Consider the following 15234-nt stretch of genomic DNA (forward strand, 5'->3'; position numbering starts at 1 on the left):
GCAAAGAAAAAAAGAGGCGCAATGAGGTAGCTGTGTGAGTAAGCTAAGCGACCCAAGTGGCCGACACAAACACCTGGCCCATCTAGGAGTGGCACTGCAGTGTCACGCAGGATGGCCCTTCCAAAAAACACCCCCCAAACAGCACATGACGCAAAGAAAAATGAAAGAAAAAAGAGGTGCAAGATGGAATTGTCCTTGGGCCCTCCCACCCACCCTTATGTTGTATAAACAGGACATGCACACTTTAACCAACCCATCATTTCAGTGACAGGGTCTGCCACACGACTGTGACTGAAATGACGGGTTGGTATGGACCCCCACCAAAAAAGAAGCAATTAATCTCTCCTTGCACAAACTGGCTCTACAGATGCAAAATGTCCACCTCATCATCATCCTCCGATATATCACCGTGTACATCCCCCTCCTCACAGATTATCAATTCGTCCCCACTGGAATCCACCATCTCAGCTCCCTGTGTACTTTGTGGAGGCAATTGCTGCTGGTCAATGTCTCCACGGAGGAATTGATTATAATTCATTTTAATGAACATCATCTTCTCCACATTTTCTGGATGTAACCTCGTACGCCGATTGCTGACAAGGTGAGCGGCGGCACTAAACACTCTTTCGGAGTACACACTTGTGGGAGGGCAACTTAGGTAGAATAAAGCCAGTTTGTGCAAGGGCCTCCAAATTGCCTCTTTTTCCTGCCAGTATAAGTACGGACTGTCTGACGTGCCTACTTGGATGCGGTCACTCATATAATCCTCCACCATTCTTTCAATGGGGAGAGAATCATATGCAGTGACAGTAGACGACATGTCCGTAATCATTGTCAGGTCCTTCAGTCCGGACCAGATGTCAGCATCAGCAGTCGCTCCAGACTGCCCTGCATCACCGCCAGCGGGTGGGCTCGGAATTCTGAGCCTTTTCCTCGCACCCCCAGTTGCGGGAGAATGTGAAGGAGGAGATGTTGACAGGTCGCGTTCCGCTTGACTTGACAATTTTGTCACCAGCAGTTCTTTGAACCCCAGCAGACTTGTGTCTGCCGGAAAGAGAGATCCAAGGTAGGTTTTAAATCTAGGATCGAGCACGGTGGCCAAAATGTAGTGCTCTGATTTCAACAGATTGACCACCCGTGAATCCTTGTTAAGCGAATTAAGGGCTCCATCCACAAGTCCCACATGCCTAGCGGAATCGCTCCGTGTTAGCTCCTCCTTCAATGTCTCCAGCTTCTTCTGCAAAAGCCTGATGAGGGGAATGACCTGACTCAGGCTGGCAGTGTCTGAACTGACTTCACGTGTGGCAAGTTCAAAAGGTTGCAGAACCTTGCACAACGTTGAAATCATTCTCCACTGCGCTTGAGACAGGTGCATTCCACCTCCTATATCGTGCTCAGTTGTATAGGCTTGAATGGCCTTTTGCTGCTCCTCCAACCTCTGAAGCATATAGAGGGTTGAATTCCACCTCGTTACCACTTCTTGCTTCAGATGATGGCAGGGCAGGTTCAGGCGTTTTTGGTGGTGCTCCAGTCTTCTGTACGTGGTGCCTGTACGCCGAAAGTGTCCCGCAATTCTTCTGGCCACCGACAGCATCTCTTGCACGCCCCTCTCGTTTTTTAAATAATTCTGCACCACCAAATTCAAGGTATGTGCAAAACATGGGACGTGCTGGAATTTGCCCAGATTTAATGCACACACAATATTGCTGGCGTTGTCCGATGCCACAAATCCACAGGAGAGTCCAATTGGGGTTAGCCATTCTGCGATGATCTTCCTCAGTTGCCGTAAGAGGTTTTTAGCTGTGTGCGTATTCTGGAAAGCTTTCATACAAAGCGTAGCCTGCCTAGGAAAGAGTTGGCGTTTGCGAGATGCTGCTACTGGTGCCGCCGCTGCTGTTCTTGCGGCGGGAGTCCATACATCTACCCAGTGGGCTGTCACAGTCATATAGTCCTGAGCCTGCCCTGCTCCACTTGTCCACATGTCCGTGGTTAAGTGGACATTGGGTACAACTGCATTTTTTTAGGACACTGGTGAGTCTTTTTCTGAGGTCTGTGTACATTTTCGGTATCGCCTGCCTAGAGAAATGGAACCTAGATGGTATTTGGTACTGGGGACACAGTACCTCCAACAAGTCTCTAGTTGGCTCTGCAGTAATGATGGATACCGGAACCACGTTTCTCACCGCCCAGGATGCCAAGGCCTCAGTTATCCGCTTTGCAGCAGGATGACTGCTGTGATATTTCATCTTCCTCGCAAAGGACTGTTGGACAGTCAATTGCTTGGTGGAAGTAGTAAAAGTGGTCTTACGACTTCCCCTCTGGGATGACCATCGACTCCCAGCAGCAACAACAGCAGCGCCAGCAGCAGTAGGCGTTACACGCAAGGATGCATCGGAGGAATCCCAGGCAGGAGAGGACTCGTCAGAATTGCCAGTGACATGGCCTGCAGGACTATTGGCATTCCTGGGGAAGGAGGAAATTGACACTGAGGGAGTTGGTGGGGTGGTTTGCGTGAGCTTGGTTACAAGAGGAAGGGATTTACTGGTCAGTGGACTGCTTCCGCTGTCGCCCAAAGTTTTTGAACTTGTCACTGACATGATGAATGCGCTGCAGGTGACGTATAAGGGAGGATGTTCCGAGGTGGTTAACGTCCTTACCCCTACTTATTACAGCTTGACAAAGGCAACACACGGCTTGACAAATGTTGTCCGCATTTCTGTTGAAATACTTCCACAGCGAAGAGCTGATTTTTTTGGTATTTTCACCAGGCATGTCAATGGCCCTATTCCTCCCACGGACAACAGGTGTCTCCCCGGGTGCCTGACTTAAACAAACCACCTCACCATCAGAATCCTCCTGGTCAATTTCCTCCCCAGCGCCAGCAACACCCATATCCTCCTCATCCTGGTGTACTTCAACACTGACATCTTCAATCTGACTATCAGGAACTGGACTGCGGGTGCTCCTTCCAGCACTTGCAGGGGGCGTGCAAATGGTGAAAGGCGCATGCTCTTCACGTCCAGTGTTGGGAAGGTCAGGCATCGCAAACGACACAATTGGACTCTTCTTGTGGATTTGTGATTTCGAAGAACGCACAGTTCTTTGCTGTGCTTTTGCCAGCTTGAGTCTTTTCATTTTTCTAGCGAGAGGCTGAGTGCTTCCATCCTCATGTGAAGCTGAACCACTAGCCATGAACATAGGCCAGGGCCTCAGCCGTTCCTTGCCACTCCGTGTGGTAAATGGCATATTGGCAAGTTTACGCTTCTCCTCTGACAATTTTATTTAAGATTTTTGAGTCCTTTTTTTACTGATATTTGGTGTTTTGGATTTTACATGCTCTGTACTATGACATTGGGCATCGGCCTTGGCAGACGATGTTGCTGGCATTTCATCGTCTCGGCCATGACTAGTGGCAGCAGCTTCAGCACGAGGTGGAAGTCGATCTTGATCTTTCCCTATTTTTGGAACCTCAACATTTTTGTTCTCCATATTTTAATAGGCACAACTAAAAGGCACCTCAGGTAAACAATGGAGATGGATGGATACTAGTATACTTATGGATGGACGAGCGACTGCCGACACAGAGGTAGCTACAGCCGTGGACTACCGTACTGCGTCTGCTGCTAATATAGACTGGATGATAATGATATAAAAAATATATATATATCACTACTGCAGCCGGACAGGTATATATTATATAATGACGGACCTGCTGGACACTGTCAGCTCAGCACTGCAGACTCCTAAAGTAAGCTACTAGTAGTATCAAGAAGATAGAAAAAAAAAAACACCACAGGTAGGTGGTATACAATTATGGATGGACGAGCGACTGCCGACACAGAGGTAGCTACAGCCGTGGACTACCGTACTGCGTCTGCTGCTAATATAGCCTGGATGATAATGATATAAAAAATATATATATATCACTACTGCAGCCGGACAGGTATATATTATATAATGACGGACCTGCTGGACACTGTCAGCTCAGCACTGCAGACTCCTAAAGTAAGATACTAGTATCAAGAAGATAGAAAAAAAAAAAACACCACGGGTAGGTGGTATACAATTATGGATGGACGAGCGACTGCCGACACAGAGGTAGCTACAGCCGTGGACTACCATACTGCGTCTGCTGCTAATATAGACTGGATGATAATGAGATATAAAATATATATATATATATATATAGATATATATATATATATATATCACTACTGCAGCCGGACAGGTATATATTATATAATGACGGACCTGCTGGACACTGTCAGCTCAGCACTGCAAACTCCTAAAGTAAGCTACTAGTATCAAGAAGATAGAAAAAAAAAACACCACGGGTAGGTGGTATACAATTATGGATGGACGAGCGACTGTCGACACAGAGGTAGCTACAGCCGTGGACTACCGTACTGCGTCTGCTGCTAATATAGACTGGATGATAATGATATAAAAAATATATATATATCACTACTGCAGCCGGACAGGTATATATTATATAATGACGGACCTGCTGGACACTGTCAGCTCAGCACTGCAGACTCCTAAAGTAAGCTACTAGTATCAAGAAGATAGAAAGAAAAAAAAACACCACGGGTAGGTGGTATACAATTATGGATGGACGAGCGACTGCCGACACAGAGGTAGCTACAGCCGTGGACTACCGTACTGCGTCTGCTGCAGTGCTAATATAGACTGGATGATAATGATATAAAAAAAATATATATATCACTACTGCAGCCGGACAGGTATATATTATATAATGACGGACCTGCTGGACACTGTCAGCAGAATGCGTTTATAGAATAAAAACACCACACGACGAGTGTTTAACTTTTTCAGGCAGACAATCACAATATACTGGTGGTCAGTGGTCACTGGTCAGTCACACTGGCAGTGGCACTCTGGCAGCAAAAGTGTGCACTGTTAAAATATGTACTCCTGCTATAACTGCTCCCCAGTCTCCCCCACAATTAAGCTGTGTGAGCAGTGAGCACTCAGCACAGTCAGATATACAGTATTACATAGATGATGCAGCACACTGAGGCTGAGCACAGATATGGTATGTGACTGTGTCACATTGTGTATCGTTTTTTTTCAGGCAGAGAACGGATTAATTAAACTGGTGGTCACTGGTCACACTATCAGCAAGTAGTACTCCTAATATGCTCCCCAAAATTAGTAAATCAAGTGTCTCTACTACTCTCTAGTCTACTCTAAACGGAGAGGATGCCAGCCACGTCCTCTCCCTATCAATCTCAATGCACGTGTGAAAATGGCGGCGACGCGCGGCTCCTTATATAGAATCCGAGTCTCGCGATAGAATCCGAGCCTCGCGAGAATCCGACAGCGGGATGATGACGTTCGGGCGCGCTCGGGTTAACCGAGCAAGGCGGGAAGATCCGAGTCTGCCTCGGACCCGTGTAAAAAGCGTGAAGTTCGGGGGGGTTCGGTTTCCGAGAAACCGAACCCGCTCATCACTAATGTTTACACATGGATCCCCTTTCCACGACTGGCAGGACCCCCTGTGACTGCTGTCAAAGAGGGACCCTTCAGCCAATCAGGGAGCGCCACATCATGGCTCCCTCCTGATTGGCTGTGCGCTCCTGAGCTGTCAGTCATGCTGCGCACGGTAGATACAATGTAGCACATCGGCGCTCCATTGTATCCAATGGTGGGAACTTTGCGGTCTGCGGTAGACCGTGAGGTTAAGTGGGGGCAACCACAAGAGTGACCCCACTTAACCTCGCCATCTACCGCAGACCGCAAAGTTCCCACCTTTGGATACAATGGAGCGCCGATGTGCTACATTGTATCTACAGTGCGCAGCCTGACTGACAGCTCAGGAGCGCACAGCCAATCAGGAGAGTGCTATGACGTGGTGCTCCCTGATTGGCTGAAGGGACCCTCTTTGACAGCAGTCACGGGGGGTCCCGCCAGTCGGGGAAAGGGGATCCATGTGTAAACATGGATCCCCTTTCAGTGCGTGGTCCGGATAATCCGTTTTTTTATTTTGCCAAATCCCTGGATTACAAATGTAAAGAAGAGGACTGATCTACACTGGATTTTTTGTGAGTATAATTTTTATTTACAGGTATCCCGGGATTCTACTGGAGAAGAGGACCAACTATTCATGTCAACATAGGTAAGTATGTATGAATGTAAGTGTGCATGTATGTTTAATAAAATTTTACTATCAAGGTGTGTGTGTGTTTTGTTTTTATTTGGGTATTTTTGTAGTAGAACTACAGGTACCAGCAGGCCCATTTCCCCCCGCATGCTGGTACTTGTGGTTCTCCAAGTACCAGCTTGCGGGGGAGGCTTGCTGGGACTTGTAGTATTGCTACAAAAAACAATATTCTTATTTTTACACATAAGGCTATCAGCCCCCTACCTGCCACCCTTGGATGGGGGGGACAGCCTTGGGCTTCACCCCTGGCCCTTGGGTGGCTGGAGGGGGGACCCCTTGATTTAAGGGGTCCCCACTCCTCCAGGGTACCCCGGCCAGGGGTGACTAGCTGGTGATTTAATGCCAGGGCTGCAGGGACCAATATAAAAGTGTCCCCCGGCTGTGGCATTATCTCTCTGACTAGTGGAGCCTGGTGCTGGTGTTAAAAATACGGGGGACCCCTACGCTTTTTTTCCCCCTGTATTTTTTGCACCAGGACCAGGCGCAGAGCCCGGTGCTGGTTTTTCAAATATAGGGGAACCCTTGTCAATTTTTTCCCTGTATTTTTACAATCAGGACCAGCTCAAAGAGCCCGAGGCTGGATATGCTTAGGAGGGGGGACCCCACGCATTTTTTTTCTGATTTTAAACTTTTTCCCACTTCTTCCCACTGATAAACATGCACGGATCTCATGGATCTGTGCATGCCTATCAGAACACGGTAAAAAAAAAAAGCAGGTCTATTTGAAAACTGCTTTTTTTTACGATTTGTATTTTTTCCCAGCAGTGTTTGGCTATTGCCGGCAGTGATTGTGAATACAAATTTTTAGTAAATTACCGAGTTGTATAAAATAACAAGCATATTTGATCGATGGTGTATTCATTCGTATTTTTTTTCTTGGACTTCTAAAAAAATACGAATGCCCTCATCACTGTCGAGATTTCAGTTTAGTAAATTCCCGAGATGACACTTTGATGAAAAAACACCAAATCGGTCAAAATCGGGAGCTTAGTAAATATACCCCATTGATTCTGCTGTTTAGGTGGGCTCAGTGACTTTCCATGTAGTAACTAATTTTAGGTGTGGGGAAAAGGCTGAAGGCTGTATAATTGAATAGCTTTTTCCTGCACCCATGGTAATTACATGACAATAAGCTGTGGGTAAACCTCACAGCTAACTGATTTACCAATGAGTCACATGTATTAAAGTGAAGCACTGCTCACAAAAAAAAGGAAAATGGATTGGCTACAGTGATCTGTAACTATTAAAATACCAACAAGTTTTTTTAATAAACTTTGGGGAGAATTCAATTAAATAAGAGGATTAGCCCGCAAAAAAAAACTCACGGACCTTGCACCCAATTTTGGATTGCTGCAGGTATGCATACTTCCGATACCCACAGTATCCAATTAAAAAATGCACACTGAAAACCCTGTAGCGAGTAAAAAAATATATACTAACAGGTCCAGTGGTCTCTGTGGCTTCCCTTCATCTCTGCACTGGAGAGGAGGCTGCTGGGAGGTGAGTGGGAAGCTGGGAGGGGAGGTGGCTGCTAGGAGATGTAGTTCTCCCAGCTAATGCCTCTAGGGTGAGTCATATACACACACTGGGGGTCAGACACACACACAATTATACACACATACACAAGTACACAGTCTGGATCCCGACGCTGGAGGAGTAGACACAATTACTGACAAATTTAGCTAACTGCAAACTTCCAATTGCTTAATTTGTCCTTAGGTGGGGGTGCCACATGGGTCCCAGAGCAAGTCCTGCTGAATTACCTAAAAATATAGATTTTAGGAAAAATCAGACTTTCTCTGGAGGTGGGTGAAAAAAGATGCAGTGATTTCTGTAAAAATCACCACATCTCATTTTCCCTCTTTATTTGAATAGCATAACCCTGCAGCTGTGGGAAAAACCCTGCACCGCAGGGTTTTTTAAGTTTCCCCCTCTCAATTGAATATGCCACTTTCTGTCCATGGCCAGTTTAAAGTTTGTGGGGGAAGCATGGCAACAAACTTCTGGAGCTTCCTATCAATAGAATACCAATGACACAGTGCTGCTCCATCCTTCACTCATCCTTTTATGAGTGCAACGTCACCAAGTCCTGACACACATATGTTCTTCTTGACACTCACTGTCCCTCCAAATTTGGAGAAAGTCTTGTGAGATGATGATGATGATGATGATGATGATGATGACAGTATTTTGCTGCCTCTTCTTCTTAAACACAATGAGTCATTCAAATTTACTTTCTGTTGTTTCTTAATGCAAATCTTATTTATTATTTGGTAAAATAGGTGTCAAGGTATACAAAAAGGATAATTATACAGAGTACCACAGTACAATTATACACAGTAGCAAAGTCATGACAGTCCACTTACAGGGAAAAAAAACCTAACACTTGGGGCAAGATGTACTTTAATAGTCTGCGATGTGCAGGCTATTCATGAATTTCTGAAAGTTTGCTCATATTTTTAAAGAATTAATCATTTACAAGATGAAACCAGATCAGTTTTGCCATGTAAATGATTGCTGCTTTAAAAATATGGGTTGAGTTGCAGAAATTCCCAAACAGCCTGCACATTGCAGGTTATTAATGCACATATTGCCCTTGTTATCCATTAATACAATAACTTAACAGCAAACTTGACAGCAATGGGGGGAGCCTTAGATAACAGAATGAATAAAGAATCTGACCATGTGGGCAGTGTATTCCAGCACTCTACAAAAATGGGGGAACATGAGCAGGGCGATACAACTACATTGAAGGGGAAAGAAGAGAGAATGAACAATAGGATAAATAGGAAAGGGCATGTATAAGTGGCAATAAAAGGGTTGAGCACAGGATATACTATGTGGAGCAAGCCTTGGTATTTGGAGGATAGCCAGAGAGTAGACAGTCATATGGATGAGAATCATATAGTGTACTAAGCAAGAAAGCGTGAGACAGTCATGGCTCAGAAGGTAACATAATATAGCAAGAGGAACAAGGAAAAATTTAAATTCTCCTGGAGAAAAGGTCACTGATAAAATTATAGGAGGCCTTAAAATCAAGCTAACAGAGCAAGAAGTCTTGAAAGGTGTGTATCTTTAATGGAGAAAATTACATACAATAATCGATTTCCATAAAGAAATCAATCTTAGACCAGTACAACATGGTTGGAGAAGAGCTGGAGTGCAGGTAAACTGTAATAACTGGATTGGCAATATTGTTCTGATGCTTCAAGAAGAATGTTTCTGTATTTTGAGATAGTAATTGGAGGTAAGTGAAACAGTCCAAGGATCTCTGACAGTATTTTCAGAACTGCTTTCCAGAAAGAGTTGATCTTGGAACAATTGCAGCAGATATTGAACCTACAGTATATATGCCAACATGCACTTTGCACAAGGTACTGTATCAGAGCAGTGGGACTAGTAGGGCAAAATGTATACTGGGTTTCAACAACACAAGAATTACAGTAGGTGTGCTGGCATGGCCAGTTGAAATATTTTCTCATATTTGCCCTCACCTATTTCTTGGACAATGGGTGTCATTCCGAGTTGATCACTAGCTGCCATTGTTTGCAGTGCAGCGATCAGTGAAAAAACGGCTAATCTGTGCATGCGTATGCATCGCAATGCGAACGTGCAACGTATGGGAACAAAGAGCATCATGGTTTTGCAAAGGTTCTAGCGAAGCTTTCAGTCGCATGGCCGAACGCAGGAAGATTGACATGAAGTGGGCGTTTCTGGGTGGCAACTGACCGTTTTCAGGGAGTGCTTAGAAAAACGCAGGCATGTCGGGAAAAATGCAGGCATGGCTGGGCGAATGCTGGGCGGGTGTGTGACATCAAAAGCCATCTCTCCATCGTTAAAATCAACGCACACGAAGAGTAACTACAGGGCTGGTCTTGTTTTGCACAAAAATATTTTGCAGGCGCACTGCTGCACAAGCGCTCACACTTCTGCAAAGCGAAAATACACTCCCCAGTGGGCGGCAACAATGCATTTGCATGGCTGCTAAAAACTGCTAGCGAGCGAAAAACTCGGAATGATCCCCATTGTCCTTTTCCCATGTTGTGGTGAAAATGTGGAGCCTGGGGTAGGAATAAATCTAAAGTTGTATTTCGTAGAGTTAAGAAGCGCTGTCTGTTGGGGCATGGGAGTTTATAGATGCTAATTCAAAATGAGCAATGGCCCACCAAAGCATGCTTAATGTATTTTTTGTGAATAAGAAATGGTCAACTTGCAGATACAGTATTTCCATTCCACCGCTGGAGGGACACTCCACAGTGTGCTAATATCATTGAAGGGATGCAGCCTACTGCACAATATAACATATTTAGACATTCAACTACCCAGGGAATTAACTCATCTAAGTTCTCTAAGTTATTCCCCACTTCTTCAGATGATGAGGGCTGACTATAGCAAGTGGTATTTTAAGCAAACTCCTATATATACTTCAGACGTTGCCAATTAGGGTTCCAGATTCCTGGTTCCAGTCCACACAATTGTTAATACAGCAATTCATATGGTTTTGTAGGAGATCCTGGATAAGCTGAGCCATTCTTGTGAGACCTGTTCGATGTGATGGTTATCAAATGCCGGATATAAAAACGTACTACCACGCAATATTGCTTAACAGAATTTTGGACTGGACCAGGAATTGGAAACTACACAGTGAGTCAAGTGGGAGCCCTATATATGCAACAATATTCTGACATTTTTCCTTGGCTCCCCTTGCTCCTTAAGCCCCCTTTTGTTCACCCAACTATCTCTCCTACTCTTTCCTTCTGGAAGACAACATGACATTGGCCACACCGTTCTTCTGTATTTGCCCCTTTGACCTCTTTCCTTGCTAACATGGAATTCACTCCTGGTTTTTCTCTTTCCCACTTTCATACATGGGCGGTGGAGGGGCTCTTCAGAGTCGGCCAACTGGTGACATCGTTAAGAGTTAAACAATTCTCAGATATTAGAACAAAATGGGAAATTCCACATTCTGATTTTTGGAAATACCTACACTTCTTGAACTCGGGCTATAGAGCCTTCTGAGCATCTAGAGAATTGACACCATTTGAAATATTTGTGTAGCTCCCGGTAGCCCAACACATATGATTTCCACCTTATATAAGTTGTTACAGAATTCTACCTGCCAGACACCTCTTTCCTTTATCTTAGCTTGGGAAAAAGATTTGGATGTATCGCTCAGACAAAGAATGGGAAGCTATATTCCTCAAAGCTCACCAAAGCTCTATTTGTATAGAAGAAAACTCAATATATAATTTAAATGTGATGGTATGGGCATCTTTCCCTTTTATTTGCTATGTATCCCACTGTGTCTAATAAATGTTAGAGATGCCAAAATGCTATTGGTTCTCTATTGCATATTTGGGTGAACTGCCCCTCCCTCCAACCCTTTTGAAATTCTGTTACAGTTGTCTCCCAAGATATAGTTAAAACTACTGTTCCTGCCGCTCTGGCCTTTTGGCTGTTGAACCATTCATCAATGCCATTGTCAATATATAAAATGTCTTTACTTTGCCACCTGAGCAATGCTGCTTGTGCAACTATTTCCTCCCCCTGGAGATCTACAACCCCTCCTTCTCAAAGATTATGGTTTTCTAGAATTGATTTCTATATGAGCATGGATGATATCCTTCAGGACTTGAGAGATACTGTAGACTGTCTGAATTAATTGCCATATGACTTCCCTGTCTAAACTATAAATCTTCATTGGCTTATAAAGATTATGTTTTCTTGACAACAGTAACAAACTCAGTGAACGTATCTTAAGAAGCTCATGACAGCTCCCCACAGTAAGCTTTCCCTGGTCTAAGTCATTTTTCTCTTTCTACTTTCCTCTGATCTTTCTTTTAACTTCTTCTTCCCCATCCCTTTCTCTAGTCCAACTTTATTCTCCTAATTGAAGTTCATTTAGTTTTAAACAGCCTTGTGACAGACTTTGGTTATATAGACTATATACTAAGTTTGCAAACTTCAATATGTCTTACTGTTTCAAATGTATATGTTTTTTCTTACTACTCACTGTTTCAAGTAATGATATTTATTTTTCCTTGTCATGATGACTGCCTTTTTTAAGCTCTTATATGTACTTCTTAACTCTTTCAATAAAAAACAGATTATTAAAAAAAATTAATACACCAGATTCCAACCAACACAAAGACATATCCATTGACAATATTGAGGGTCAATCACATACAACAATCCAGAGTGTTATTTATGGTAAGATGATAAATAAGAGGTAGAGTAGGGATCCATCAGGCTATGTATGTCAGGGGTATATCGCCTGCTGATTTATCTCAAACCACCGTTCAACATAGCACCTTTAGTCTATTATTAGTACCCCATTTAGCAAAGCCACCTGATAGTAAACCTGCATGTTGTGTACTGTAGCTAAAGACCTTCCTGGCATTCCTATTTGTTAAGGATATCTAACTTAAAGGTGTTCATTTGTGGAGGCTGTATGACACTCTTGATCAAAGAGTGTACATCTGTAAACCAATGTGGAATGAGAATAGACAGTGCTTAGAGAAAATATAGTATCTTGGGAAGGGAGGATTATTACCAAAGCATTGGTCTGAGAACTATTCTGAAGAAAGGCAATAACCTTACTGGTATTATTGTTGGTTTCTGGTCTTGGTACAAAGCCTATGAGATCATTGTAGAAAAGCTTTAGTAGAACTTGACAAAAACATTCTCGCCCACAGTTAAAAGAGAGATTGACTGGCTGATAACTAGGGTACAGGGAGAAATGTTTACCTTCCTTAAGGATGACTGTAATGTGAGCTTCTTATGTTTGAAGGAAGAAGGAGGTTTGGGTGATCACAAATTTGCAAACATCTAAGAGGAGAGCAGCAAGTTTTTCTCAGAATTTTTTAAAATAGCTATCAGAGTTTCCATGACTTTATATTTCCATGATTGTATATCAGCTAATGGTATAGTATATGGTTTCTTACTGTACTTTTATTGGTAATCTTCTGTGGCATTTGTTTCTCCCTACTATGCTCTTTTCATATTGTTTTTGCAGGTTTAAATTGTTTTATTTCTGCTGTATCACTTTAAAGGCTTTTCCGTCAGCACAATACGAACACTAAATCCTTGGTATTATCACTTGTGCATTGGACACTGTTTGCCAACATGCATGCCTCCATTTTATTTGATATATGGTGTTACTTAATGTTATTTGATATTGCTGTTTTACACTGTTATTGCCTTTATACTTACAATATATTGTTTTGGCTCTAATTTGTTATTGTGTTTTGGTTTTGCTAAAACCGCTGTTTTGGATCTGTATTTTTTTTTTAATTGATAAAAACAGCTAAAATTAAATAATTAGGGCCTTTTTTGTTACTACAATATTATTAACCTCAATAACATAAATTTTTAGTAATTTCCAGTCAATTTTGACCACCTTACAGCTCACAATATAGTTTTCATCCGGTTTAGGCCAAATGAGCAGTGGGTGGCATAGATATATAGTAGTTTATTTCCAAACATCTAGGAAACAGAGTGGCACTGCAGTGACAGACCACTGCAATGTGCTCCCTCTGCATGTAAAGGTATGGGGAGATGGCGGAAGGCAAACAACATAGGTAGCAGGAAGCTACTGCACCAACTACTCTGATCATTACACAGACATGATTGGGGCATTCACGTGGTGTGCGTACACCTGCTTCCCGGTCCCATTGGTTTGAAGGGACACAATAGGCACAGCAGGAGGTTGTGCTACATTGCGGCAATGCAACAGTATGCAGCCTCCCACAGCAAAAATGTATGAGGACACATCTGTACAACATAAGAAGAGGAGGGGGAATGTACCTAACTCCAGCAAATTGGAGAATACAATAATCTGTGACTGCACTGGCTTCACTGTGACTGGAAGTCCTACCTGCCATTCACAGACACACAAGGCAGTCCCATTGGGAGTTGTTTTCTCCCTCCAACATAACCAGACCGGGCTGCGATAGGCAGAGAGCTGACTTCCTGTAGGAAGCCACTTCCTGCCTTTCATACAGCCCAACCCAGCATCTATGGGCTGCAGATGATGCAGTCCATAGATGCCAGGTGTTTGCTCATGCCCAGTGGCAATGCTGCATTTGCACATGCGCTGGTCCAGGCACCTGCCAGATCCATTGCACAATTGTCGGGAACCAGGGCTCCATGTCTCATCTCTCCAGGCTGGGGGTAGCAGTAGCCTCCTACTTAAATTAACAAGGAACTGCTACTACTAGAGACCCATAGCAGAAGGATTAAGAGGAAGAAAAGATTATTGAATTGCTTAAAAGGTCTAATTTTGTTGAGATTGGTTGAGAATACCATAGTTAAGGTACAACTATAGCAAAGACTTTCATAAGTGTTAACCAGTGAAGCGTGGAGCACTGACTGAGCAATATCAGAAGAGATGCATGATGAGATGGAAGGGGATATTCTATAATCTAAGAATAATGCAATAAAACAGTGGAACTTTTTTCCAACACAAATAGGCACTAGTCAAAGAGGCCCACAAATTTTTGTAATGAAAGAAATCACATTTTTACTAGGTTAAACTAGAAAACTGTACTCATTAGGATATAACTGAAATATAAAACCAATTGGTAAGGACAATTTATCCTAAAATATCTTGTACATTTCTTAAACATATTTAATAATTAGATTTCCTCAATCTGCAATCAGTCCTTTTCTAATATGTATAGTATTCACATTTAAAAGTCAAATGTGATATAGATAAGTAAATACAAAATGGAAGCTGGATGTCAGTTTGTCTATTGTTCAGAAAATAAACAGTTGCTTTAAGTGTAATTTTTATATGCTTGCAGAAACGGATTTTCTAGTCAAAACAAGAAGTAAGGCCAGCTGCACAGTGTATCATGAGACTGTGGTTAGCTAGTGTTTTGCAGAATAGGGAATTGTATTTTGCAAAATAAAGATAATTAAAAGTAGGTGGAAGGTCAAATGTATTTTGATATTGGACAGTCGTAATCACAAGATGTTGAGCTACTTGATAATATATTCCAATAAATGAATTGTGATTGGTCCATGTATATGATTGGCCTGTTAATTTG

The sequence above is a fragment of the Pseudophryne corroboree genome, chromosome 12 (assembly GCF_028390025.1).
Source record: "Pseudophryne corroboree isolate aPseCor3 chromosome 12, aPseCor3.hap2, whole genome shotgun sequence".
Classification (NCBI taxonomy): domain Eukaryota; kingdom Metazoa; phylum Chordata; class Amphibia; order Anura; family Myobatrachidae; genus Pseudophryne; species Pseudophryne corroboree.